The sequence below is a fragment of the Sarcophilus harrisii genome, chromosome 1, assembly GCF_902635505.1.
Source record: "Sarcophilus harrisii chromosome 1, mSarHar1.11, whole genome shotgun sequence".
In the NCBI taxonomy this organism is placed as follows: Eukaryota; Metazoa; Chordata; class Mammalia; order Dasyuromorphia; family Dasyuridae; genus Sarcophilus; species Sarcophilus harrisii.
The window spans coordinates 433331906-433359800 of NC_045426.1; positions in this window are offsets into that span (position 1 = coordinate 433331906).

A 27895-nucleotide genomic window follows, 5' to 3' on the forward strand; every position below is an offset into this window, starting at 1 on the left:
AAAGTAAGTTTCATGTTTGTCTATTAAAATATTCACCCTATTTCCTGGTCACTAGAGACTTCTTCAGTGAAGTTAGGCTCCTTGGGCCCCACACTGGGCCACAAAATGTGATGACTGTGCTAGCACCTAGGACACCCCGGAATCAGCCAAAGTCAGGATAAGCAAAAAAGTCCTTGGTCTTTATTCTTGGTCTTTAGACAGAGGATTGAACAGGATGGAAGCAGAATCTCTGTGACTGCCTTCTCCCTTGTCTATGGCCAAAGTGTGACTCTGGCTTATCTTACTCCATCCTCAAGTCCCTCCTACAATTATCTGTATATACCAATCATTGAGCCAGACAGGATAGTGAGAAGGACCATTTTCCAAGCATATGCCCATAGAGTATTGACCAATCAGTAATTACCCCTAAGTGCTTAAACCAACTCAGTGCAACGACTCAAGAGTTTCAGCCCTCTACAAAAAGATTTTCCATCATATCACAAATCAGTGATTGCATAACCATTATCTATCAGCACATATGTCTTGGACAAATGCCACAGTTGGAAAATAAGCTGAAGCAAAATTGAGTAAGTGGAAAACAACAAATGGATTTACTTCATAAAATCAAACAATTTGGTAAATACTTCAAAGTTTCTCAGTGAAACAAATGACTATATTCTTAGTCATATTTTTACAATTAAGTTATATATTTGTGAGTCACAGAACACTGCTTTTATTTTAAAAAAAATAATTTTGTATTAATGTTATCTGCTTCTTCTATAATTATACCAATATCACATATTTTCTCCTCAGAGTGTCATTGTATATAAGTATATAATATTTTAAAAATTTAAAAAAAAGAAAGAAAACCAGCACAATTGGATCAACACATTGAAAAAAAGTCTGAAGACATGGATAATGTGTAATATATGTACATTTCTCTTCTCCTTATGGAAGCAGTTGTGAAAGGGAGTACACCTCATCACTTTATTCAAGTCATTCTTCAAATTCATAATTTTTCTATATTTATATTTAATTTTTTTTTTCATGTGTAGTATTGTTTCCACTTACATTGTGGAATGTTGTATCTAGTTTTTTCTTGGCTCTGCTTATTTCAATCTAATATCCATTAATTAAGATTTATCCATACTTCTCTATATATTATATACATAATTTCTTGTAGCATGATATTTTGCATTGCATTTATGTGACACCATTTATTTAGATAGTTAAGCTACTTTGTTTTACTTCATGTGTATGGCAGCACAAATTGCTGCTTTATATAGTTTTATTGTGGAGATAAACTTTGTGATTATTCATGGCTTCTTTGAAGAATAAGTCCAGTAATGGAATCTCTGGTCTAAAAAGCTTGTACATTAAAAGCACTTCTATTTGTATATTTTTAAATTACATTTCAAAAATTGTTGTAAAATTTCATAGCTCTAACAAATTTGTGGTCAATCTTCTTTTCTTTTCATAATACTCCAATATTTATTTTTGCTATTTTTGTCATGTTTATCACTTTGCATGGTATGAGGTAAAATCTTAGGATGATTTTGATTTGCATTTTTCTTATAATTACTAAATACTATGTTTTTTTAAATCGTTTATATTCTTTAATAAACTTATTTTTGTGAATGGCTTATGAATTTTTGATGCTAAAGCTTATCACAAAAATTTCATAAAATATTCCTATTATTTTTCATGTTATTTTGGAAATATTTCACCCATGTGGAAACCTCACAGTTTCATGTACTCAGATTTTATTATTATCAGATAATATTTTACATTATGTATTTGCCTCTAGTTCTCATGTAATTAAGATATCTATTACTTAAAACTATAAGATGCATATGAACTCTGCTAAGTTTTTATTGCATTATCTTTAATATCAAGGAAGAATATTATTTAGAATGCATTATGAAATATGTTTAAGATGTTAGGTGAAGTCAATTTTCTATCAAACAGATTTCTAGTTTTCCTGTCAGTTTTTTATGATGTAAATTATTTCCCCCTCTGCAGATAATTTATGTAATCCATGCTATCAAACATTGTATATTTTTGTTCCATTGTTTCTGATTCTCCTTTTACTTCTTTATCTTTTCAGTTTTGATCAATACCCAAAGATTTTGATGACTATAGATTTATGATATATTTGTAGTCTATTTCTTTTTCCTTTTCCTATTCATCCCTTTTTATTTTGAACATTTCCCTCCAAAATAAATTCTATTTTTAGTTAAACAAGTTCTGTAGAGTATCTCCTTAGAGATTTTATTGTTATAACATCAAAAGTGCCAACTTTGGAAATATTTTCAGTATTACATTGTCATTTCCTCATCATAAGCAACGAATAGTTCTAATTTTTCTTTCTTTCTGTAAGAAAGCACTTTGTCATTGAATCTATTAAAATACTTTATGTGCTTTGATAATCTGATGCTCAGATATTAATGCAGTGTTTATTTGGAATGACATTTCCTTCTATTTCTGGTTCTTGATTTTCTTATCATAGAAATGCTATTGATTTTTGAAGAATTTATTTACAGCTTAAAACTTTACTGAAGATTGGAATTGTTTGATTTAGTATTTTTACTAATATCCTACAATGTCTTGATCAAACCATCATAACACCAATAAATAATAATTTTAACTACTATTTGTCTATTTTCAAACATTTGATTCCTTTCTCTTGTCCTATTTTTTTGTTATCATTTTAAAGAAATATATAAAATATTAATGAGGAAAGTGCATATTTGCAAATTGGAAATTACTTTCTGTGTGTCCTAGAACATGGAAAATATAGAAGTTGCTTTTTCTTTGATGCCTAAATTCTGTTTTACAGACAGATACTTGAGAAAATATGAGGATCAGAGAAAATTCTAAGTCCTTTATTTGGTGGATGTCATGACATAAAAGATCCACTATGTTCTTGCAATAATTGAAGTTGAAAACCACTCAAATTCCAACATAGCAAATGATTGTGGACAACAAAGGCCTGAAGTCAATAAATTTTAATTAGATAGGAAAAATAGGCAAAAAAGGAACTTGTCATAAAAACAGATGTTTATATTTGGAGGTCTTTTTTTTTTTTTTTCTTCAGCTCTGGTCTTTTCATCAGAAATAAATTAAATTCACCTGTTTCATTGAACGTCCATCTTCTTCCCTGAAGGAAAATGCTCAGCTTAGTGGGGTAGTTTATTCTTCACTGCATTACCAATTCCTTTGCCTTTCAGAATATCAGATAACAGGCCCTTCAGTCCTTGAAAGCAGCAAGATCCTAGGTAATTCTTACTATGGTTCCTCAGTACTTGAATGGTTTCTTTCTGGCTGCTTGCAATATTTTATCTTGTTCCAATAGTTCTGAAATTTAAACATAATATCCCTTGGAGTTTTCATTATGAGGTCCCTTTCAGAAGATGATTGATGAATTCTTTCAATGGCTATTTTACCTTCTGATTCTATGACCTCAGGGCAGTTCTCTTTGATGATTTCCTGAAAAAAATAATGGCTAGGCTCTTTTTTACATCATGTTTTTCAGAAGTCCAATACTTCTTAGATTGTCTCTCATAGATCTATTTTCAAAGTCAGATGTTTTCCCAAGTAGGTGTTTTTATTTTTTTCATTTCTTTTATTAGTTTTGTTTGATTTATTTTTGATGTCACATTGAGTCCTTCATTTCTATTTATTAAGTTCTGATTTTGAGTGACTTATTTCCTTCACTTACTTTTCTTAGATTTTTTTTTTTGTATTTGGTCAATTGAATTTTTAAATGAGTTGTTTTGTTCTATGGATTTTTTTTTCACTTCAAAAATTCTGTATTTAAGGAGTTATTTTCTTTTTTCAATTCACAATTTCTGTTTTTCAAGGGGTTGGTTTTTTTTTCCATTTCAAAAATTCTGTTTTTCAGTGATTTTTTTTCTTTTTCCTTTTTATCAAATCTTAAAATAGATTATGTGCTTTTTCCATTTCACTAAGTCTATTTTCTAAGGATTGTACTTCAGATAATTTTTGTATTTCCTTTTCCAAACCTTCTTGCAAAGTTTTCAATTCCTTTCCCCATTTCCCTTCTAGCCCTCTATTAAGATTATTTTTAATTTCTTCTAAGAGCTTTGTGTGATGGGGACCAATTTATATCATTCTTTGTGGCTTTGTTTGGAGATGATCTAATTGTAGTTACCTCAGAGTTTGAAATCTGTTCTATAAAAACTAGTTATGTTCAAAGTTCTTTATGCTTTTTGGTCATTTTTTTAAAGTTGAGATCTGCTTTTTGGAAAAGGGAGATTGTCCAGCTTTGTCTACAAGCATCAGGGCTGTGTTGGGTCAGTGCTGACTGACTTGTGGTGCTAGGTGGGTGTGGCCAACTCCCATGAAATTCTGCCATTTCCGTGTTTATTATTTAACTTTTGTATTTGTTTTGTATGTTTTAAAACTTCTATGATGATCTACTGGATTGCAACCAGGGCAGAGTAACCAACAGTGTTGTAGATTTCTCCTCATAGATTCTTTAAAAAGTAGAGTCCCAACTGCCCTGAGGAACTCTATGCTGCCTGCATTCAGTGTTTGCCCTCTGCCTGCTTGTGCTTGGCCTGCCTTCTTCTGTGACTGATTGAAACAGATTTTTTTCTGGTGAACTTTGAAAATTATCTTCTGCAGGTAATTTGTTATACTATAAGACTAATTCAGGGACTGGATTTGCTAGTTAGTCTAAGGTAGAAAGAATCAGAAAAAAAAATGTGTGTAATCTCCACCATATTGGCCAAAGACATGACACAGACATGGTACAGATAACTAAACCAGTTAGGATGAAAGCAGAGAAAGAAAATTATAGACCAATCTCCCTAATGAATATTGATGCAAAAATCTTAAAAAATATATTAACAAAGATAGGACTGCAGGGCTAATTCAATATTAGGAAAACTATTAGCATGATTTTCTAGACTAACAAAAACTATATGATTATCTCAATAGATTCAGAAAAAGCATTTGATAAAATCCAACATTAATTTCTATTAAAAACACTAGAGAGGGACAGAGGCAAGATGGTGGAGAGGACACACACTTATTTCAAAGCTCTCCTGCTACCCAAACACAGATTATGAAACTCAGCCTCTTAATTAGCACTAGACTGACAGAATCCATCAATATTGGGAGTACAGCAAATTACCAACAGAAGATATTTCTGAAGATTTCTAGAAAAGATCTATTTTTATTGGGAGCAGGAATGGGAGAAAAAAGCTAGCCTCAGGCAGAGAGGCAGGCAAAGAGGCCAACACATGGTTAGCAGACCTGGGGCAGGGTGCAATTTCCATATGGAGCAGAACCTACAGGAAGGACTCTATCATAGTGTTGGCTACTCTGCCCTGGTTGCAAGTCAGTAGATCAGCAGAGAAGTTTTAAAGCATTCAACACAAATGCGGAGGGTAAAGAGTGTATCCCAAAATACTAGAGTCTCATGAAACCTGGCCACACCTACCTGGAGTGAGTCAATGCGATCCCAGTGTAGCCATTGCTGCTTCCAAGATTCTGTTGGCAAGTAACCTCCTTGGCCAAAAAGCAGATCCCAATATTAAAAAAAGAAGTAAAAAGGCAAAGAGAGCTCTAACTATGGACAACACCTACAGTGAAAGACAACAGGTTTCAAACCCTGAGGACACTAAAAACAGATTGCCTCCAGATGAAGCCCCAAAGGTGTGGTATTCACCACACAAGGCTATCCTAGATGAAATTTAAAAAAAAAAAGGTTTTAACAGAGAACTACGAAAAGAATGGAGAAAGGAAAGGAAAAATCTGTAAGACAGTTTGAAAAAGGCATATAACTCGTTAAAAGAAAGATGTGATAAAGTGGAAAAAGAAAACAACTCCCTGAAATTTGAAATGGAAAAGGTAAAGAACTCCAAGGAAAAGAGAATTTGTGAATTGGAAAAAGAAAATAACTTCTTAAAAAATCTGTGAAATGGGGAAAAAATTCCATAAAAAAAGCAACTCATTAAAAACTCAGAGAAATACAAAAAGAAATGTAAAAAGTAAATGAAAAAATTAATTCATCATAAAATTAGAACTGAACAAATGAAAGAGAACGACTTTATGAGACATCAAGAATCAGTCAAGCAAAACCAAAAAAAGGAAAATAAAATAGAAAAAAATATTAAATACCGACTTGGGAAAACAACAGACCTGAAAAATAGATCTAGGAGAGATAATCTAAGGATTATTGGACTGCTTAAAAATCATGATGAAAAGAAGATCCTATACTAAAGAAGGGAAAGGGACCTGTATGTGCCAAAATGTTTGTGGCAGCCCTGTTTGTAGTGGCTAGAAGCTGGAAAATGAATGGATGCCCATCAATTGGAGAATGGTTGAGTAAATTGTGGTATATGAATATTATGGAATATTATTGTTCTGTAAGAAATGACAAGCAGAATGAAGACAGAGAGGCTTTGCGAGACTTCCATGAACTGATGCTGAGTGAAATGAGCAGAACCAGAACATAATTATATACTTCAACAATGATACTGTATGAAGATGTATTCTGATGGAAGTGGATTTCTTTGACAAAGAGACCTAAATCAGTTTCAATTGATCAACGATGGACAGAAGCAGCTAAACCCAAAGAAAAAACACTGGGAAATGAATGTAAACTGTTTGCATTTTTGTTTTTTTCCCGGGTTATTTTTACCTTCCAAATCCAATTCTCCCTGAGCAACAAGAGAACTGTTCAGTTCTGCACACATATATTGTATCCAAGATCTACTGTAATCTATTTAACATGTATAGGACTGCTTGGCATCTGGGGGAGGGGGTGGAGGGAGGGAAGGGAAAAATTGGAACAGAAGTGAGTGCAAGGGATAATGTTGTAAAAATTACCCTGGCATGGGTTCTGTCATAAAAAGTTATTTTAAAAAATCCTAGACACTATTTTCAGGAAATCATCGAAGAGAACTGCCAGATGTCATAGAATGAGAAGGTAAAATAGCTATTGAAAGAATTCATTGAACACCCCCTGAAAGAGAACTCCAAATTAAAACTCCAGGTATTATTGTAACTAAATTTCAGAACTATCAAAACAAGAAAAAATACTACAAACAGCCAGAATAAAATAATTTAAATACAGAGGAGCCACAATAAGGAGCCACAATTACACATAGCAATAATGCAAAGGCTATTAGGGATGACTCTCCCCACAGTCAGTGCAGGCTTGATGTGGTGTAACAAACATGAATTGTACATGCAAGTAGCAGGATAGCAAACAATATAAATCAACATGGTGTTGTAAAAGATTGCCAGAAGTCCTAGAGGGAGGGTATGTAAACAACAGTCACACATAGACCTTCTTCAGCAGCCAAGAAATAGTCCAAAATCAATCCATTGTCCATTGCTTCACATGTCAGGGAATCCAATGATCCCCCTAAGTTTTTGAAGTCCTGCAAAAGTCTTTTTATATGTTAGGGAATCCAATGGTTCCAGAAGATTTTGAAGTGTTGTAACAGTCTTATCATTTCTCAGAGAATCCAATGATTCCTGAGAGTTTTCTAGTCCTATGTCTCAGAGAATCCAATGATTCCTGAGGGTTTTGAAGTCCAACAATCTTTGATGTCCATGAGTCAAATGCCCTAACTGCCATGCTCTTTCAATGGTGAGCACAATCATCAATAGAACCACCCGATATTTCTTAGGTTTTCTCCTTTGTTTCAAGGGTCTGCTCTGTCTCTCTGCAATGGACAAGGTGAATATGGCTCGTTGGCACCCATCTGATTCCTTCTCCACCTGTAGAGATACAAGCAAACCCTCTCCCCAAAGCAGTTAGCCTATCTGGTCCTTTCCATTCACCACTTTCTGGGTCTCTCCACATCACCTGGCGATTATTTAAAGATAGTGGAGCTGCTCACATTGGACACTGCCCTTCCAGTGGGTTATAAAACCTGTCTCTCGGAACCAGTGCATCTTTGTCAAAAATCAAGAAATTAATAGTATAAAGAGTTAGATTTAGAAGTTCTCTGCGGTTATCTGTGGCTCCCCCTTTCTTTTGTATTTGGAGGAGCGTCTTAATATCTCTGTTTCTCCTCTCTACTATTGCCTGTCCTTGAGGATTAAAAGGTATGCCAGTGGTGTGTAAAATCTTATACTGTGCACAAAAGTGTGCAAAATGTTTGGCAGTCTGACTGTTTTTATTGCTTGTGGCACACCCATAATGGCAAATGCTTACGTGAAGAATTCAGTGACCACTAGGGCTGTCTCTTTTGCTGCTGGTATTGCAAAAGTGAATCCCGAAAAGGTGTCTACCACAATGTGGATAAAGACAGATGACCAAAAGATTTATAATGGGTCACATCCACTTGCCAGATTTCATTGGGTCTCAAACCACAAGGGTTCTGCCCTGGAGGCAGTGTAGGAGTGTGGAAAGGAAGGCAAGCCATACAGGCTTTTACTATGCTCCTAGCTTCCTCTCTTATTATTCCAAACTGTAAATGTAAAGCTCGAGCAGCCTGATGATATTTAGAATGAGATGCCTGGGCTTCTTGGAATAGAGGAGTATTGACCAACATAGCTAGAAGGGTATCTGCCTTTGAATTGCCATCAAAAATGGGACCTGGAAGTCCACTAGGAGAGTAGACATGCTATATATAGATCTTACCTGGACGCTTTCTCAGTTGCTCTTGAAGTTTCTTTAAGAGCTGATATATAATAGAGGCTGCAAATTTTATTTGGGCTGTGGCAATTCTTTGTACCACATCTACTGAATAGGCCGAATCAGACATCATATTTATGTCTCCAGGATAATAAGTAAGAGCTAGAATGATCGTGTACAATTCATTCTGCTGAGTAGACTGAAAAGGAGTTCTGACTACTCTCTTTATAGTTAGATCATGAGAGTACATAGCACAAATATCATGTTTGGATGCATCCGTGAAGATAGTTGGTTCTTTAAGAGGAACTTTAGAAACTTTTTCTTTAAGAATCCATTGCCATTTATGTAATAATCTGGTTATCTTTAATGGAGATCCATGTGTAAAATTTGGAGCCATGGCTAATAAAATTTGCCACTCTGAGATGGTTTCACAGCATACATTAATTTATGCATTAGTATTAAAGGTGTATATCTTGTCAGGTCTTGTCCCAGATAATTGTACTGCTCACTTAATGGCCTTTAATACAATTCTAGCCACAAGCACTGGGTAGGGAGTAAGGCTTTGTTATGGTTTTGCCTGGAGGTTCACCCACTCTATCACACTGTGGGTGCCTCTTGTGTGGCAAAAACTGATATTTCCAATGGTTTTTGAGTGACTCTTTCAACCACATTGGATAAAGCCAATTCAACTTTTCTCAAAACCTCCTGAGCTTCTTTTGTAAGCTGGTGTGGTGAATTTAAAGCACTATCTCCCCTTAAAATGTCATATAATGGTTGTAATTGATAGGTAGTTAAGCCTAACACTGGTCGCATGCATTGGATATCTCCTATCAATTTCTGAAAATCATTCAATGTGTTTAGCTTCTCTTTTCTTAAGGACAGTTTTTGAACTGTAAGCACCTTAGGGTATACTTCATATCCTAAATATGGAAAAGGAGCATGTCTTTGAATTTTTTCTGGCGCTATGTATAATTTGCAATTCCTTATTGTTTCTATGGTCTTTTGTAGACATGCTTTGAACATTTTTCCTCAGGTGCACATCCCAATATATCATCCATATAATGTAATAGCATAACTTTTGGGAATGATTTTCTTACTGGAGCAAGAGCAGCAGCAACATACATTTGACACATAGTAGGGCTGTTTTTCATTTCCTGTGGCAAAACTGTCCAATCATATCTTTTATAAGGCTCAGCTAAGTTAACGCTGGGCACTGAAAAGGCAAATCTTTTCATATCCTCCTTATCCAGAGGGGTAGAATAGAAACAATCCTTAATATCTAAGACTCACTGATTCTTTTTGTACAGCAAAATAACAGTTTTGTCATGTATACTTATTGTGTATCTAATTTATATTTTAATATATTTAACATCTACTGGTCATCCTGCCATCTGGGGGAGAGAGTGGGGGGTAAGAGAAGAAAAATTGGAACAAGAGGTTTGGCAATTGTTAATGCTGTAAAGTTGCCCACACATATAACCTGTAAATAAAAGGCTATTAAATAAATAAAAAAAAGAAAAAAATATCTATGACTCAAAGAGGCCAATTTCTAGGCAATTGAGTAGGAGATGGAAGTCCAGGCTGAAGAGTTCCCATAGTTTCCATCTGTTCATTCACCTTTCTTAAATCTGTTAACATCCTCCATTTTCCAGATTTCTTTTTTACAACAAATATTGGGGAATTCCAAGGACTTAGAGAAGGTTGTAAGTGTCTTTGTTCAAGCTGCTCCTGTACTATATCTCATAAGGCATGAATTTTATCATTGCCTAATGGCCACTGATCTATCCACATTGGTGTATCAGTTTTCCATTGAACGGCAACAGGTGAAAGTGTTGGCAGGCCTTCAACAGCAGCCCTGCTTACAAAACAGAAGTACTCATTTTAAACCTTAATTGCTGTAAAAAGTCTCTTCCCCACAGATTGATGGGGAGTTTTTCAACTATAAAAGGAGTAAAAACTCCTGTTTTGCCTTCAAAAGTCCATCTCATAGCGGCAGCACTAACTTCAGCGTCTATTGATCCTCCTACAGTAGACATGTAGGTGTCTGCTTTAATCTTTGGCCAGTGACTGGGCCAATCGGCATGTCTAATTACTGTAAGATCTGCACCTGTGTCTACCAATCCTTCTAATGGTAGGCCATTTATATAGATCGTGAACATAGGTTGATCAGTTTTTACAGCTGCTGTCCAATATATTGCTGGATTTTGTGATCTGGAATCAGAATTTGGGTGACTATCCCCAAGCTGCTTATTAGGATTCAGTATGAGTAAACCTGATGCTACTATTTCTCCTGGGTGATAAGTCACACATTGTCTGCCTGTATTGGTGACTGGGATCTTATCTACACATTCCCCAGTTTCCCACATCAGTGTGTGGATGGACACTGTTTTGTATGTACAAAAAAGAGGTGAAATAGTCAAGCCTACTGTGCCTGGAGGCAAGGGATCCATAGGCTGTAGAAGAACAGATTTCACCTCTCCCAGGGGCATCTCAGTTGTCCCAGCTGCATAAAACTCTATTTTCCCCAATTGTAATCCCTTTCTCCCACCAGGTTGCTTCCTGATCGATTGATTGTGTAATTACTTTTTCCTATCAGATTGCTTCCTGGCTGATTGGTTATGTCTGGGCATTGAACTTCTAAATGCTCTCTGGGCGTAGCATCAGCTGCCATCAAGCCCCAAGTATTTTTTTGCCTGGGGCCCTGGGGCTAGGCCCCTCATCCTGTTTCCCTGAACCTGTCTACATTCTGAGGCCTAATGGAAGCCTCTGTTGCATTTTGGACATGGGATTTGGGTCTTGTTCTCCCACTCTGTTTTCTCACTCTGTCTCTATACCAATATTGAGCTTTCAGATGCCCTACTTTACCACACTGAAAGCATTGACGAGTCTCTCTGGAAGTCCCTTGCCAGAAGGGACCCTGTCTTACCATGTTGGGATCTTGGGAAGTCTGCATCATAGCCTGGCTATAAAACGCATTTGTGCCCACTGTGGCACAGTGTCTTATGAACTCCTCTAAAGGAGTATCCTTATGCAGTCCTAGTATAATTCTTCTACACACCTCATTAGCATTTTCCTTAGCAAGTTGCCTTATTAAAACGTCTGTTGATGCATTTTCCCCATTAGTTCTTGTGATAGTAGTCTGCAAACGTCCCACGAAGTCAGTAAATGGTTCATTTGTCCCTTGTGTTATTTTTGTGAAGCCCTCACCCTTGTCATCTTTATTGTGAATCGAAGCCCACGCTTTGATAGCATTAACAGCAATTTGTTCATATGCTTCTATGGAATAATTAATCTGTACTGTGACATCTGCATAGGGACCTACACCTTTTAGGAGGTCATAGGTGATTGCAGTATGAACTGCATTTTGACTATTTTGTTGGGCTTATATGCTACAGAGCTCACTATATTCAGAAAGCCACAAGTAGTTTTGTCCAGGTTCTAGGCATACCCTTGCTATAGATTTCCAGTCATGAGGGGTTAAGATTTCAAAAGCCAAATTCTGTAATAGCATCTTAACATAAGCTGATGTAGCCCCATAAAGAGTACAAGCCTTTTTCAGATCTTTGAGAATTACTATGTTAAAAGGAGCGTATCTTTGACTTTCTTGACCTGAGGAATTAAACTGTTGTATTATGGAAAAAATGTTGGGTTGTAGTTCTGCTATATCTATTCCTTCTGCTTTGGCCTTCATTAATCCTTGTTGCAATCTAGTTATAGGAGTAGTTGGATGCTGAGGGGGAGGTGCTGGTGCTGCCACTGCCTCCCCCCACTGCCTCTCTTCCCTCCACCCCGGAGGGTGGAGTTGATGAAGGAGAGTCAATCACCTGCTCCTGAGGTGGGTCTGAAGCTGCCTCCTGAGGTGGAAAGTCACCACACCAAAATCATTATTTCCTATACAACACATCAGGATTTGCACAGAGATTGGGCGGGGGCCATTATTTATCCAATTATGTATATTAATAGAGTATGGTCCAATTACTATTTAGCCTGCTTAGGACCTCAGTGCATCAACTCAAGCCTCAGCCCATTACACTGCCCAGTGTAGTGTAGAGGAAGAGAATAGAAGTCTGGGAATAATAAAGTACAATGTAGCAGTGTAGTAGCACAATAGTTAAAAATGACAAATAGATATGAAGCAAAAGCATTGATGAGAAATAGCCCAGGGCATAAGAATGGTAATGATCCTGGTAATGGACTGAACATCTTGTTAGAAAGAAAACCAAAGGAACTACAGTATTATCATTGGGAGCAGAAAAATATGTCATCTGTCAGGTCTGGCACTCATTACCCAATTCTAGATTACAGGTTTTAGGCAGAAAAGAATGGTCGCAACATAATTACAAGGGAACAAAGATTCTAGGTATCAGGAACAGTTAGACATTTTCAGATCTATAGCCCTGTAGTACTGAGCCCAAATACAGAATGCAGACTTATTTTTAACTTTTAACCCTGCACATAAGGCTGCAGTAGAATAAGCAAGGCAGGAGCCCAAAGCACAGTGCATCCAGCATTTCTGTTACTCTGAATCTGCAGAACCATTCAATAGGTTGTTTGTTGCTGAGTTCAGCAGCAGCTTATGGAAATTCATCCACACAGAAGCCCAAAAATACAAATTGAATCAGTAATTTGCAGACTCAAAGTCTAGTGAATAGATCTTCCTAGATCAAAACTTTTGGTTTTTTAGTTAATATTTTATTTTCCCCAGTTATATTTAAACAACATTTTAAAAGAATTTAGGTGGAGCCAAGATGGTAGAGAAGGCACATGCAACTTTCTAAGCTCCTCTCATTCCCCTCATAACCAACTATTTAATTCAGCCTCAAAAATAGCTCTTCACTGCTTAAATTCATGAATATTGGACGCACTACAACTTACCAGCCTAAGACAATCTGGAAGATCGCCAGGAAAGATTTGTCCTGAGGGGCCAGGAACAAACTAGCACAGGCAGCAAGAAACTAGAGTCCTGAGCAGACCTGGGGCGGGGGTGATCTCTGTGGCTAGAGAAGTTATAGAGACCACTCTGCTATAGGCTAACTGCTCTGCCTTGATTACAAAGCAGTAAACTGGCAGAGAAATTAAAGCCTAAAATAGAGGGTAGTCTAAAAAACGCCAGAACCTAACAAGATCTGGCTGTACCCACTCAAACACAGAAGTGACTCAGGCAGACTGTAACACAGCCCTATAGCCATATCCTGCAGTTAGGGGCTTTTGCAGGGGCAGTTATAAATCTGCACAGCAGAGGGACACAACCTGGGCAGCCTCTAATCGGCACAGTGGGGGGCTCAGCCTGGGGCAATAGAACTTCCCCAGCAGACTGTGCTTCACAGGGCAGAGACACTTCCAGTCCCTACAAATCCATTCAGTGCTCAACTGCTAATACCCACAGCCCCAGGACTGGCTTTGGCTTGGGGTAGTGAAACTCTCACTGCTCAGAGTCTAGCCCCAGGGTGGTCATTATCTCACACAGCAGGGGTTCTTTGCAGGGCACTTTCCCAGCTCAGCCCTGCAGTTTTGAGTTACTTCCGGGTGGGGACTCTTTCCCAGAGCAGTCCAATACCCCCTTACTTTTTGTAGATGGCTAACAGGACAGCTATCCTTCCATACACCTTTTGTTGCTCTGCAGAGGAAGCTGGTAACCTCCTGACCCTGAAGGCAGACCCTACAGGCTTTAACAAAATAAGTAAAAAAAATCAAAATGATGATTGATAGTTTCTATATAGAAAGAGAACAGCTTTACAACCCTGAAGAGACTAATAGCAGACAGTCTCCAGATAATTGTTGGTCCCCAATACAAAAGGCTCTCCTAGAAAAGACTATTAAAAACCTTAAAAAAGAACTAGAAGAAAAATGGGGAAAGGATAACTCACTAAAAGAAAAATTTGATAAAGTGGGGAAAAAAAAAAAAACTTCCTTAAGAAAAGGTAAAAAACTCCCAAGAAGTGAAGGAAAATAGAATTTGTGAATTGGAAAAAAACTCACTAAAAAAAAAAATAGTGAAATGGAAAAAAAAATTCTATACAGCAAACAAACTCATTTAAAAACTCAATTGGAAACATACTTTCATTAATTCCCTTGAAATTCTCAACCTTTTGCTCTTCCATATGAATTTTGTTGTTATTTTTTCTAAGTCATTAAAATAGTTTCTTGGGAGTATGACTGGTATAGACTAAATAAATAGATTAGTTTATGGAGTATTGTCATCTTTGTTATATTCACTTGGTCTACCCAACAGCACTTAATATTTTTCCAATTATTGAAATCTGACTTTATTTGTGTGGAAAGTGTTTTGTAATTTTGCTCATATAATTCCTGATTTTCCTTTGGTAGATATATTCCCAAATATTTTATGCTATTGACAGTTAGTTTGAAGGGAATTTCTTTTTGCATCTCTTTGTATTGGACATTTTTGGTGATGTATAAAAATGCTGAGGATTTATGGGGATTTATTTGGTATCCTGCAAGTTTGCTAAAGTTATGAATTATTTATTTTTAGTAGCTTTTTAGTAGAATCTCTGGGATTCTCTAAGTACAACATCATATCATCTGCAAAGAGTGATAGTTTAGTTTCCTCATTACCTACTGTAATTCCTTTAATCTCTTTCTTGAGTCTTATTGCCAAGGCTAGAATTTCTAATACAATATTGAATAATAATGGTCATAGAGGGCAACCTAATTTCACTCCTGATCTTACTGGGAAAGGTTCCGTTTTTCCCCATTACATATGATGCTTACTGATGGTTTTAAATTTATGCTCCTGACTATTTTAAGGAAAAGTCCATTTATTCCTATCCTCTCAAGTATTAAGAATGGATGTTGGATTTTATCAAATGTTTTTTCTGCATCTATTGAGTTGATCATACTTTTTGTTAATTTGGTTATTGATATAGTCAAATATGCTAATAGTTTTCCTAATATTGAACCATCCCTGCATTCCTAGTATAAATCCTACTTGGTCATAATATATTATCCTGAGGATGATTTTCTGTAATTTTTTTGGTAATATTTTATTTTATTTTTTTATTTGATAATATTTTATTAAAAAATTTAGCATTCATTAGGGAGATTGATCTATAATTTTCTTTCTCTGTTTTCAACCTACCTGGTTTAGGTATCAGTACCATGTCTGTGTCATAAAAGGAATTTGGTAGGACTCCTTCATTCCCTATTTTTGCAAATAGTTTATAAAGCATTGGAGTTAATTGTTCTTTAAATGTTTGGTAGAATTCACATGTAAATCCATCAGATCCTGGGGATTTTTTCTTAGGGAGTTGGTTAATAGCTTGTTCTATTTCTTTTTCTAAAATGGGACTGTTTAACCTATTTACTTCTTCCTTGGTAATCTGGGCAAGCTATATTTTGAAGATATTCTTACATTTCATTTAAGTTATTGAATTTATTGGCATAAAGTTGGGCAAAGTAACTCCTAACTATTGTTCTAATTTTCTCTTCATTAGTGGCAAGTTCTTTCTTTTCATTTTTAAGACTAACAATTTGGTTTTACTCTTTCCTTTTTTTAATCAGCTTGACTTATGGTTTGTCTATTTTGTTTGTTTTTTCATAGAACCAACTCTTAGTTTTATTAGTTAATTCAATAGCTTTTTTTTTTTAACTTTCACTTTTATTGATCTCTCCTTTTATTTTTAGAATTTCAAGTTTAGTGGTTGACTGGGGGATTTTTAATTTGTTCCTTTTCTAGCATTTTTAGTTGCAAGCCCAATTTATTGACTTTCTCTTTCTCTATTTTATGCAAGTAGGCCTCTAGAGATATAAAATTTCCCTTATTAATGCTTTGGCTGCGTCCCACCCATTTTGGTATGATGTCTCATTATTGTCATTTTCTTGGGTGAAGTTATTAATTATGTCTATGATTTACTGTTGCACTGAATCATTCTTTAATTTGAGATTATTTAGTTTCGAATGATTTTTTATTCTATTTACCCCTGGATTTTTATTGAATATAATTTTCATTGCATTGTGGTCTGAAAAGGATGCATTTACTATTTCTGCCTTACTACATTTGATTTTGAGGTTTTTATGTCCTATAGGATATATGGTTAATTTTTCATAGGTTCCATGAACTGCTGAGAAGAAAGTGTACTCCTTTCTGTCTTCATTTAGTTTTCTCTGAAAAGCTATGATATTTAACTTCTCTAGTATTCTATTTACCTCTTTAACTTCTTTCTTATTTATTTTGTGGTTTGATTCATCTAATTTTGAGAGTGCAAGGTTGAGATCTCCCACTATTATATTTTTCCTGTCTATTTCTTCTTGCAGCTCCCTTAATTTCTTTTTTTTTAATTTAAATGCTACATCACTTGGTGCATATATTAAGCAATATTAATATGCTTCATTATCTATGCTACTCTTTAGCAAGATATAATGCCCTTCCTTATCTCTTTTAATTAGATCAATTTTTGCTTTTGCTTGATCTGAGATCAGGATGACTACCCCTGATTTCTTGACTTCACCTGAAGCATAGTAGATTCTGCTCCAACCTTTTACCTTTACTCTGCATATATCACCCTGCTTCAGGTGTGTTTCCTGTAAACAACATATTGTAGGAGTCTGGCTTTTAATCCATTTTGCTAATTGCTGCCTCTTTATGGGAGAGGTTACCTCATTCACATTTATGATTAAAATTACCAATTCTGTATTACTTGCCGTTTTGTTAACCCTTGTTTATGCTTTTCTTCTTTCCTTCCCTCTTACCCCCTCCCCAGTATTAAAGTTGTGAGCTCCACTTGCTTCTCATAGCCCTCCCTTTTTAGTATCCCTCCCACCTTAAAATTCCTCCCCCTATCTTACTCCTTTTTTTCACAATTTCTGTATTCCCTTCTGCTTAGCTTACTCCTTCTTTTTTCACTTTTCTCCTCCCTCTTTTCAATGAGGCAGGAGAAGTTTCACCATAAAATCAAATATGTGTAATATTTTTTCTCTTTAAGCCCATTCTGATGAGAATATAATACACACTATATTCATCCTCCATTCTTTGTCTCAGATATAATAGGTTTTCTTTGCGTCTTCGTGAGATGTAGTACCCCCACTTTACCCTTTTCCAGGTACACTTTCCTTTCCATTTCTAGTTTCTAGAATAAAGTATACATATGTTCTTTATATATCTTTATAGCAGAAATATAGTTCCCAAGATATCTTTTTACCTTTTTAGGTTTCTCTTGAGTTCTATATTTGTAGATCAAACTTTTGTTTAGTTCTGTTTTTTTCATAAAAAATACATGAAATTCACTTATTTTGTTGAATGTCCATCATCTTCCATGGAAAAAGATGTTCATTTTGGCTGGGTAAATTATATTTTTTCTATACCAAGTTCCTTAGCCTTTCAGAATATCATATTTTAGGCCCTTTGATCCTTTAATGTGAACACTGGTAGGTCCTGGGTAATCCTTATTGTCGCTCTTCTATATTTCTATATTTGAATTGATTTTTTCTAGCAGCTTGCAATATTTTTCCTTTATCTGATAGCTCTGGAGTTTGGCCACTATATTTTATGGTGTTTTGATTTTAGGATCCCTTTCAGTAGATGATTGATGGAGTCTTTCAATGTCTATTTTACCCTCTGTTTCTATAACTTCTGGACAGTTCTCTTTGATAATTTCCTGAAAAATAGTGTCCATGCTTTTTTTTTCATCATATTTTTCAGGGAGTCCAATAATTCTCAGATTGTCTCTCCTAGATCTATTTTATAGATCTGTTGTTTTTCCAAGAAAATATTTGACATTGTTTCCCATTTTTTTTTCTTTTTCTATTTTGGTTTTGCTTTATTGATTCTTGGTATCTCCTCAAGTCATTCAATTACATTTGTTTGATTCTGATTTTTAATGAAGTATTTTCTTCACTGAGTTTTTTATATCTTTTTCTGTAATGGGCTGAAACTCTAGTTGATGCACTGAGGTCCCAAGCATGTGAGGCTAAATAGTAATTGGACCGTACTCTATTAATATATATGCTTGGAGAAAGAATGGCCCCCACCCATTCTTTGTGCAAGTCCTGATGTGTTGTATAGGAAATGACAATTTTGGTGGGTAGAGGCAGAGGGGCAGGAAGAGAGGCAGGGAAAGACGGCTGGCTGGCTTCTGGTCTGGCTGGTTCTTAACTCAGCTGCATACATTGCAATCGTGAACCCGCCTTCACCTCTGATCCCCCTTCACCTCTGATCCTTTTTCACCTCTACTGAGAATAAAGATTGAAGATTTTCTCTTAACCTGAATTCCTGACTCTGGCTGATTTTAAAATATGCAGTCATCACATTTTTCTAATTGTCCAATTGAGTTTTTAAGTGAGTTGTTTGGTCTATGTAATTTTCCCCCGCCCCGTTTTGCCAATTTTATTTTTTTTCCAATTCACTGATTCTGTTTTTCAATGATTTGATTTCTTTATCCACTCTATCTTTAAATGATTAGGATGAATTATCCAGCATCTCTTGCCTAGTTTCCCTTTCCTTTTCCCATTTTTCTTCTAGCTCTCTTGTGAGAGCCTTTTTAATTTCTTCTATGAGACTCGTGTGTTGAGGACCAGATCATATCCCCTTTTGCGGATTCATCTTGAGACAGTCTGTTTTTAGTCTCCTCAGGGTTTAAAGTCTATACATATAGAAGCTCTCTATCCATATAGAAGCTAGCAATGGTTAGGGTCCATTTAAATTTTTTGCTCATTTTGTCAGAGAAGAATCAAAGAGGTAAAACTAGCAAAAAAACAAATGCAGTCTGCTTTTTTATTTTGTGCAATGCCTGGATGGTATTACTGAGCTTCCTCTACAGACTGCAGGGGGCAGCAGTGAGGCACTAGCAGGACAGCAATAGCTGTGCTGCATATTTGCTCTGAGACTTTGAGAGTGTGCTGAGAAGCTCTGGGTGGGTGTGGCCAGGTCCAGAGAGACCCTTGCTTTTTGTGGTTATAGTCTTTACCCCCTGTGTTTTTAGCTTCTCTGCTTGTCTACTGGCTTGCTGCCAGGGCAAAGTAGCCAATACTGTAGTAAAGCTTTCCCCACAGAAACGGGTGAGATCACACCCTACCCCCCTCTGGTCTGCTCAGTGTGAGCTGCCTGCAGTGCTCCTGCTGCAGGTACTTGCCCTCAGCCTGTGCCTGGTCTAATGATGAAGGGGAACTTCCTTAAACTTCACACTTGTCTGAGTTGGTTCAATGGGTGGAGGATGTGGGGGGGGAATTATCATTTAAGATGAAAGGAAATAAACAATGAATTATCAAGAAAAAACATTTGAAACAGAAAGATATGACTATAATTAAAATAAGTGCCTAGAGCAGAATCTATTCTGCTTCAAATTACATTTTTAAAAAAGGCAAAGGTAGCAATCATGATGTCTGACAAAATAGAAGTAAAAATAGACATAATTTAAAAAGAGAACTAAAGGAAATTCATTTCCCCAAACAGTATAATGGGCAATACGTCAATTTTAATTAATATTTTGATTATATTATAAAAGTGCTAAATTTTAAAAGGAATGTTAAAATGATTACAAGTGATGTTAAAATTATCCTTATGAGGGAAATAAATAAATTCAAAAACTAGCTACCCTAGGAAAAATAAAAAAAGATAAGAGTTTTTAAAAAGGATAGAATTTTAGAAAAAATAGATAAAATAGATGTCTGGTGATTATTGAATATTAAAGGAGAAGAGAATACGCATATGCATATGCACACAAACACAAACAGAATTCTCTGTGGTGAATAATATCTTCAAAAAATAACCGAGAAAAAAAGAATATTTATATCTCTAAGCATTTACATCACTAAACTAACAACTCAACAAAATGGTCCTGAAATTAAAAAAAAAACTCTCCCAAAATAAATAAAAAGAAACACTAGAAAAACAAAAGTTCCATAGTATATTACTAAAATAGAAATCCTAAAGTAAAGTAAGGGATTACTATAATTGAAAATGAAAGAATCACTTAACTGGTTAACATATCAGATGCACTTAAACAATGAAATAATTATATCATGATCTAATTTGATTTTGAATTTTGAAAATAAATAGAACAAATTATCAGTGTCAAAAATGAAAATGGTTAAATCACAACCAATTGTGACATGATTATAATGAGATATTTGATTCCTCTATCCAAATAAAGCTATAAAATACTAATTTAGATAAAGAAATTGAACAAACCACAAATAAGCTAAGAAAAAAAGATCAACTATAGTTATAGATGATTTTTACCAAGTATTTATAGAACAAATAACTTCAATAATATGTAAAGTTTTATTTTAAAATAGATATGGAGGAATCTTTTCGAATTTTGTCTAATACACAAATATAGTTTTGATACCCTAACTAGGAAGAAAAAAATAAAAAAAATAAAACTAGAATAATATCTATAGTTGATATCAATAAAAAACAATTAAATAAAATATAAGGATGGAGATTGCAGCAATTTATTACAAGGTGATATATTATTACTAAGTGGAATTCACCCCAAGAATTCCAGATTGTTTTGATACTGGGAATACTATCCACATAATTGATCATATGATCATAAAACTAAAAAAATCCATATGATTTTATATACAAAGACAGATTTTGACAAAATATAACAATCAATAATATTAAAACACTATAAATCAAAGTTATAGAAGCTTTCTTATAAACAATAAGTAATTCCCTTTTTGGAGGTGTGTATGGTGAGATACTTCTTAATTGGTTTGACTATACTTTAAAAAGTGACATTTGAGTATTCCCAAGAAATAAAGACATTTCATTTGAAACTTGCCTCTAAAAACATGACATTTCATTTTCCAAGAAAGCAATATAATATAAACACAAAGCAACTTAAATGGATGAAAAAGGCAAAATCTCAATTATATAAAAGGGGAAATTATTTTCTTGAGTTTTTTCCCTCATTTTCATGGCTGCCTAAATATTCAAATGGAAAGTTAAAAATGTATCCATTGTCCAAACATTACTGTTTTATATAGGAAAGCAGCTATCAATCATATTAAAATCTATTTAATATATACATATATATTGGAAAATTTGAATGTATTATTTGGCAGAATGTTACACAATGTGGTTCTTTTTACATTGCTATGACCTTTTTAAGAGAGTGCCAGAGGAAGTCCCAGAATCCCTGATAAAGAAAGGTTTTAAGGCTGCCCTGCAACTTCAGTATTGCTTATAGAAATTTGATAGTTTTTAGCTCCTAGATAAGACCATGCTGTTGCTAAATCACAGTAAGTGCTACACAAATGATTATCCCCTTTTCCTTTCACTTTTAACACCCAACTTAAATTAAGGATGTGACAGTGCAATTATTCATCTCTTGAGATATATGGAGGATAAAGTATAACAAACTTGCTGTGATTTTCTGGCTCCTGCCTCCATTTTGAAAAGCCAAATGTCGAGTAGATTTTTGTAAACTAAAATACACATTGCTTTATGAATCAGAGAAAAGAAGAAAAAAACATGAGAGAGGAAAAAATCCAGAAAAAAAAGTGATCCTAGCATATATTGATTTACATTCAATCTTCATAGTTCTGCATGCAGATGAAATTTTCTGTTCAAAGTCTATTGGGATTTCTTTGGACCACTGAAACACAAAAAAAACCCCAAGTCTTTCCTAGTTGATTATGACACTTCTTAATGTTATTCAGTACAATGTCTTCCTAGCTCTGCTTTTTTCATTCAATATTAGTTCATGTAAATCTATCCAGGGCTTTCTAAAATCAGCTTATCCATAATTTTTATGGAACAATGAAATTCCATTATCTTCATATACCATAATGTATTCAGCTATTCCCCAATTGATGAGCATCTACTCATTTTCCATTTTTTTTTTTATTTTTTTGCTACCACAAAAAGAGCTGCTAAGAATATTTTTGCACATTTGGGTCCTTTTCCCTTCTTTATGATTTCCTTGAAATACTGACCAAGGAGTGGCTCTGCTGGGTCAAACAATATGCACAATTTTATAGCTCTTTGAACTTAAATCCAAATTGCTCTTCAGAAGTGTTGGATCATTCACAACTCTTGTCAATAATGCATTAGTGTCCCAGTTTTCCCACATCCCCTCCAACATTTATCATTATCTTTTTCTGTCATCTTAGCCAATCTGAGAGGTGTGAGGTGGTACCTCAGGGTTGCTTTAATTTATATTTCTCTAATTAATAGTGATTTAGAGCATTTTTTCATATGACCATAGACAGCTTTGTTTTCATCATCTGAAAATTGTTTGTTCATATCCCTTGACCATTTATCAAATGGCGATGAATAGTATCTTTTTCGAGCAAAAAAAATTATAATTTGTAATGAGGATAAATTAGATGCTTTTCAATAAAATCAGGGATCAAGTAGGTATGTACATTGTAACCATCATTATTGCTATGTTGTAATAAAAATCTTGGTTATGGCAATAAGACATAAAATAGGCAGAACACAATCAATAAAAAAAAGTAATACTTTTGTACAAATGATAAGATGATTTACTTAGAGAATTTTAATAACTCAACTAAAATGCAAAACAATAGAAGTAATTAATAAGACCAGAATAATTACAATATAATAAAACACAGATTATGAGCATTTTACATATTTCCTAAAAATTCAATAAGAAAAACATACAAGATAAATTCAATTTACAATGAGTATAGAGAAAATAAAATACTTGTAAATTGATCTGCCAACTCTTACATAAAAATTACATACAACTTCACAGATAAAAGGAGATCTAAAAATATTAATTGCTTATTTTATGAGAATTCTATCTAAATTCTTTCTAAATTAATTTACTTATTTGGGATCAAGCTAATCAAAACACAGTTATTGTATATGGATAGAAAAAATTAAAACTTATCTTTAATGTCAAAAACATAAAGGTAATCAATGAAAAATATATTATAGAAGTTTTATATAGCAATACCAGATTTCATACTACATTGCAAAGCAAAATTATGAGAACAGTCTGGTACTGGATAAGAAATAGAGTGATAAATCAGTAGGAATTATTAGGTACCCATTGGAAAAAAAGCCAATGATCATAGTAAACTAGTGCTTGAACGAAACCCAATCTTAGTTATTTAAACAAGAAATCATTGTGTGACTAAATTGGCTGGGAAAACTCAAAAGTTGTATGGTAGAAACTGGGCTTTAACTATCATTTCATACCATATCCTAAAATTAGCAACAAAATAAATGAATCTGTGATTTACATTTAAATAATGACATTATGAATAAATTAAAGAAGGTTAAGATTGGATAGAAGTAATTCTTACACAACAGGAGATTAAATGAATAATTTATAGTACATAAAATTCAAAAAGATCTTATGCAGAGAAGATCTATACAGCTGAAATTAGAAGAAAAACAGTAAAATGTGTATGTGTGGAAGGGAATTTTTTTTTCATAGCTTTTTATTTACAAGTTATATGCATGGGTAATTTTACAGCATTGACAATTGCCAAACCTCTTGTTCCAACTTTTCCCCTCCTTCTCCCCACCCCCTCCCCTAGATGGCAGGATGACCAGTAGATGCTAAATATATTAAAGTATAAATTAGATACACAATAAGTATACATGACCAAACCGTTATTTTGCTGTACAAAGAGAATTGGACTCTGAAATGTTGTACAATTAGCCTGTGAAGGAAATCAAAAATGCAGGCGGGCAAAAATATAGGGATTGGGAATTCAATGTAATGGTTCTTAGTTATCTCCCAGAGTTCTTTTACTGGGTGTAGCTGGTTCAGTTCATTTCTGCTCCATTGGAACTGATTTGATTCATCTCATTGCTGAAGATAGCCAGGTCCATCAGAATTGATCATCATATAGTATTGTTATTGAAGTATATAAGGATCTCCTGGTCCTGCTCTTTTCACTCAGCATCAGTTCGTGTAAGTCTCTCCATGCCTTTCTGAAATCATCCTGTTGGTCATTTCTTACCGAACAATAATATTCCATAATATTCATATGCCACAATTTATTCAGCCACTCTCCAATTGATGGGCATCCACTCAGTTTCCAGTTTCTGGCCACTACAAAGAGGGCTGCCACAAACATTCGTGCACATACAGATCCCTTTCCCTGGAAGGGAAATTATTGAAATATGGTTCCAAAATAATGTCTCATTAATAACATATGTAAGAATTGAGTCAAATTTCTATGGACAAAGCCCTTTCTGAATTAATAAATCGTCAAACACATGAAATAGTTTTCAGAGGAAAAAAAAATCAAATCCATGAAAAATAATCCAAGGTTCTGTCAGAGAGAAAGCACTCAGCTGAGTTCTTCCAACATTGCCCTCCAAACCATTTAAAAATAATGTTTAAATTTGAATTATTGGGAGGCAGAACCAATAAATGATCAGAGTATGGTCTTATTCAGCTCAAGACAACATAAGAAGTTAGAAATAGAGTTTAACAGTATTAACAGAACAGCCACAATTTTGGAAGTTCTCAAGCCAAAGATAGTAAGTGGACATGGAAATTAGTCAGAAAGAGATACTAGCGTAAACCTCTTTTAGGATTGAATGCAGGACTGCTCTCTGACAAACTCTGTTGCCTATATTGCCAACTGGATCGTAGTTCAAGGGCACAGAAAAGAGCTTTCAATTAAAAGGAAGACAAAAGGGAGGAGGGGTTCTTAGGAGCAGTATTGGTTACATCACTAAGGGAAGAAGGACCCTTCCTGGATAAATAACAAGATCCAGAACAAAATAGAAGTGACCACATTCTTCTCAGATTTCATCACTTTGGTAGAAAAAGCTTCAAAACTCCTACACCTACCTCTCTAAAAAGCAGATTAAAAATAGTTTGAAGCTGGAGAGAGAGCTTTTTCCTACTACATAGTAGAAGTAGAGTAAAATAATTAACATAGAGTTGTAAATTAAAAAAAAAAACAGGTGCAAAAATTAACAAATAATTGAAAAAAAATTCCTGTAGAGGGTAAGAACAAGATTAGGACACAGATCAGAAGACAATGAAGGCAATATAGCTTACAAGTAAAGCTTCAAAAATAATATTGGACACAAAATAAAAAAAAAGAATTCTAAGAAGAGCTATGATAATTTTCAAAATTGCATATGAGTGGTAGAGAAAAAATAGGTAAAAAATAAAGGCAAAGGAACAAAATTATGGAGATATAATTGGCAACTTGGTAAAAGAGACATAATAAAGAACAAGGAGAAAAAAACCATAACCCAATGAAGGGAGGGAATTTACAATTTGTCACTGAAGAATATAATTCTATAAAAGTTAAAACCAGACATTTCAAAAGGAATAACTTTATGAGAAATCAAGAAAAAATAAAATAAAGAAACTACTGAAGAAAATTAAAATCTGAAATATATCTTTAAAACAATTGACTTAGAAAATTAACCAGGAAAGAAAAATCTAGACATCACATTTCATAAAATTATCAAGAAAACCTGCCCTAATATTGTCAGAATAAAGGATAAATTAGAAATTTAATGAAACCCCTGATTACCACCTGAGATTATAAAATGAAAACTCCCAGAAGAATTTTACTCAAATTCCAGAGTTCCCAGGTCAAAGGGAGAACACTCCAAACATATATATGTGTGTATATATATGACAGGGAGTCATAGACATGGCACAAGATTTAACAGCTACCACATTAAAGGAGTGAAGGACATAAATATGATACTCAATAAAGCAGAAAAGACAGAATTACAACCAAGATTTATAAACTATGTGGAAAATTGGAATATAACTTAAAAAGAGAGAAATGGATGTTTAATGAAATAGAGGGACTTTGAAGCATTCTAGTTGAAGGTAACAGTGCTGAAAATAAATTTTGAATTTAAAATAAAAGATTCAAGAGAAGCATAAAGTTAAAGAAACAAGAAGTCATAAGGCACTCAAGAAGATTAAACTTTATCTTTCTGTTAGGAGAAGATGATATAGCTTTCTTCTAAGAATTATATTATTATTATTATTATTATTATTAGGGCAGATATAGTATTTACCTAGATGTATATGAATATATATGTGTGTATGTGCATACATGTGCATAAGTGTATATATGTATATATATATATATATATATATATATATGTACATACATGTGTGTACACATATACATATCTCTATATCTATCTACATCTATATTTGACTACAGCCTTGTTGAGAGATGTGGGGAGGGGAGGAAAGGGGAAAAAACAAAATGCTTAAAGGCCCAAATCCCCATACTGTCTGGGAAGTAAAAATTCCTGTGTCTAGGGCAGTCTACCATCTCAATCCAGCTAGTCCTGGGGCTCACTGTTTGCTGTTTCAGAGGAACTAGTCGAGGTGTTTGCATTTAATAGGCGGCCAAACCTTTGTCCTTTATCTTTCTATGGATCTCCTCTGATTGTCCCAGGAGGCCATTATTCTGCCCCAACTCTAATTTGTTATTTACAATTCTATATTTTCTCCAGAGGTGCAATTTTGTCTTATTTTTGAGAAAAGTCTGGAAAAACTGAAATTTTCTTACTTTCTTCACTGTTTTCCTAGAATCCTCTCTTCCCAGTACTTTTACACCAATTTTACTTGAATAACACATCTACATTTGTTCTTTCACCAAGTTTACCATATTAATGTAATTAGGTTTCATAACTAACTCTTCCTTCCAACTCCTGTAATGTAATATTTATTTAATAGAGTCAGTATGAATAACAAATGAGAAAAGTTATAAAAGGCTTTTTTTTCAATCCTTAAACAACATATAAGTTTTAGATATTATTATCAATGTGCAGAAGTAGTTAATTTATTGGGCATGTAGTTAGTTTTTAAAAAATTATTTATTGAAAATAATCATTATTTGCTACTTGAAATATTCTATCATTAGCATGTATATATGTATATATATATATATCACTTAGTATTATGCTGTATTGACATTATTATTATTATTATATTAATTCTTGTTTTAATTATTTTTCATATGAAATAAGGAACTACTGCTTTTTATCCTTTTTCAAATAAGAGCTTTTTAATTTTCAAAACACACATAGTTTTCAACATTCGCCCTTGCAAAACTTTGTGTTCCATATTTTTTCCCACTCTTCCTTCCACTCTCTCCCTTACACAACAAGAAATCCAATATATGTTAAACATGCAATTTTCCCATACATAATTCCACATTTATCATGTTGCACAAGAAAAATCATATCAAACATGAAAAAAAATCTAATGTGTTAAATTGCATTTTGGATTGTTAATTTTTGCAGATTAAATTAAATGATCAGACTTTCTTTTCATCTTCTTGGAAAGAAATTAAGTGGTAAATTCTTAATTACATATTCACAGGTGTAGCCTTCCCAGGCAA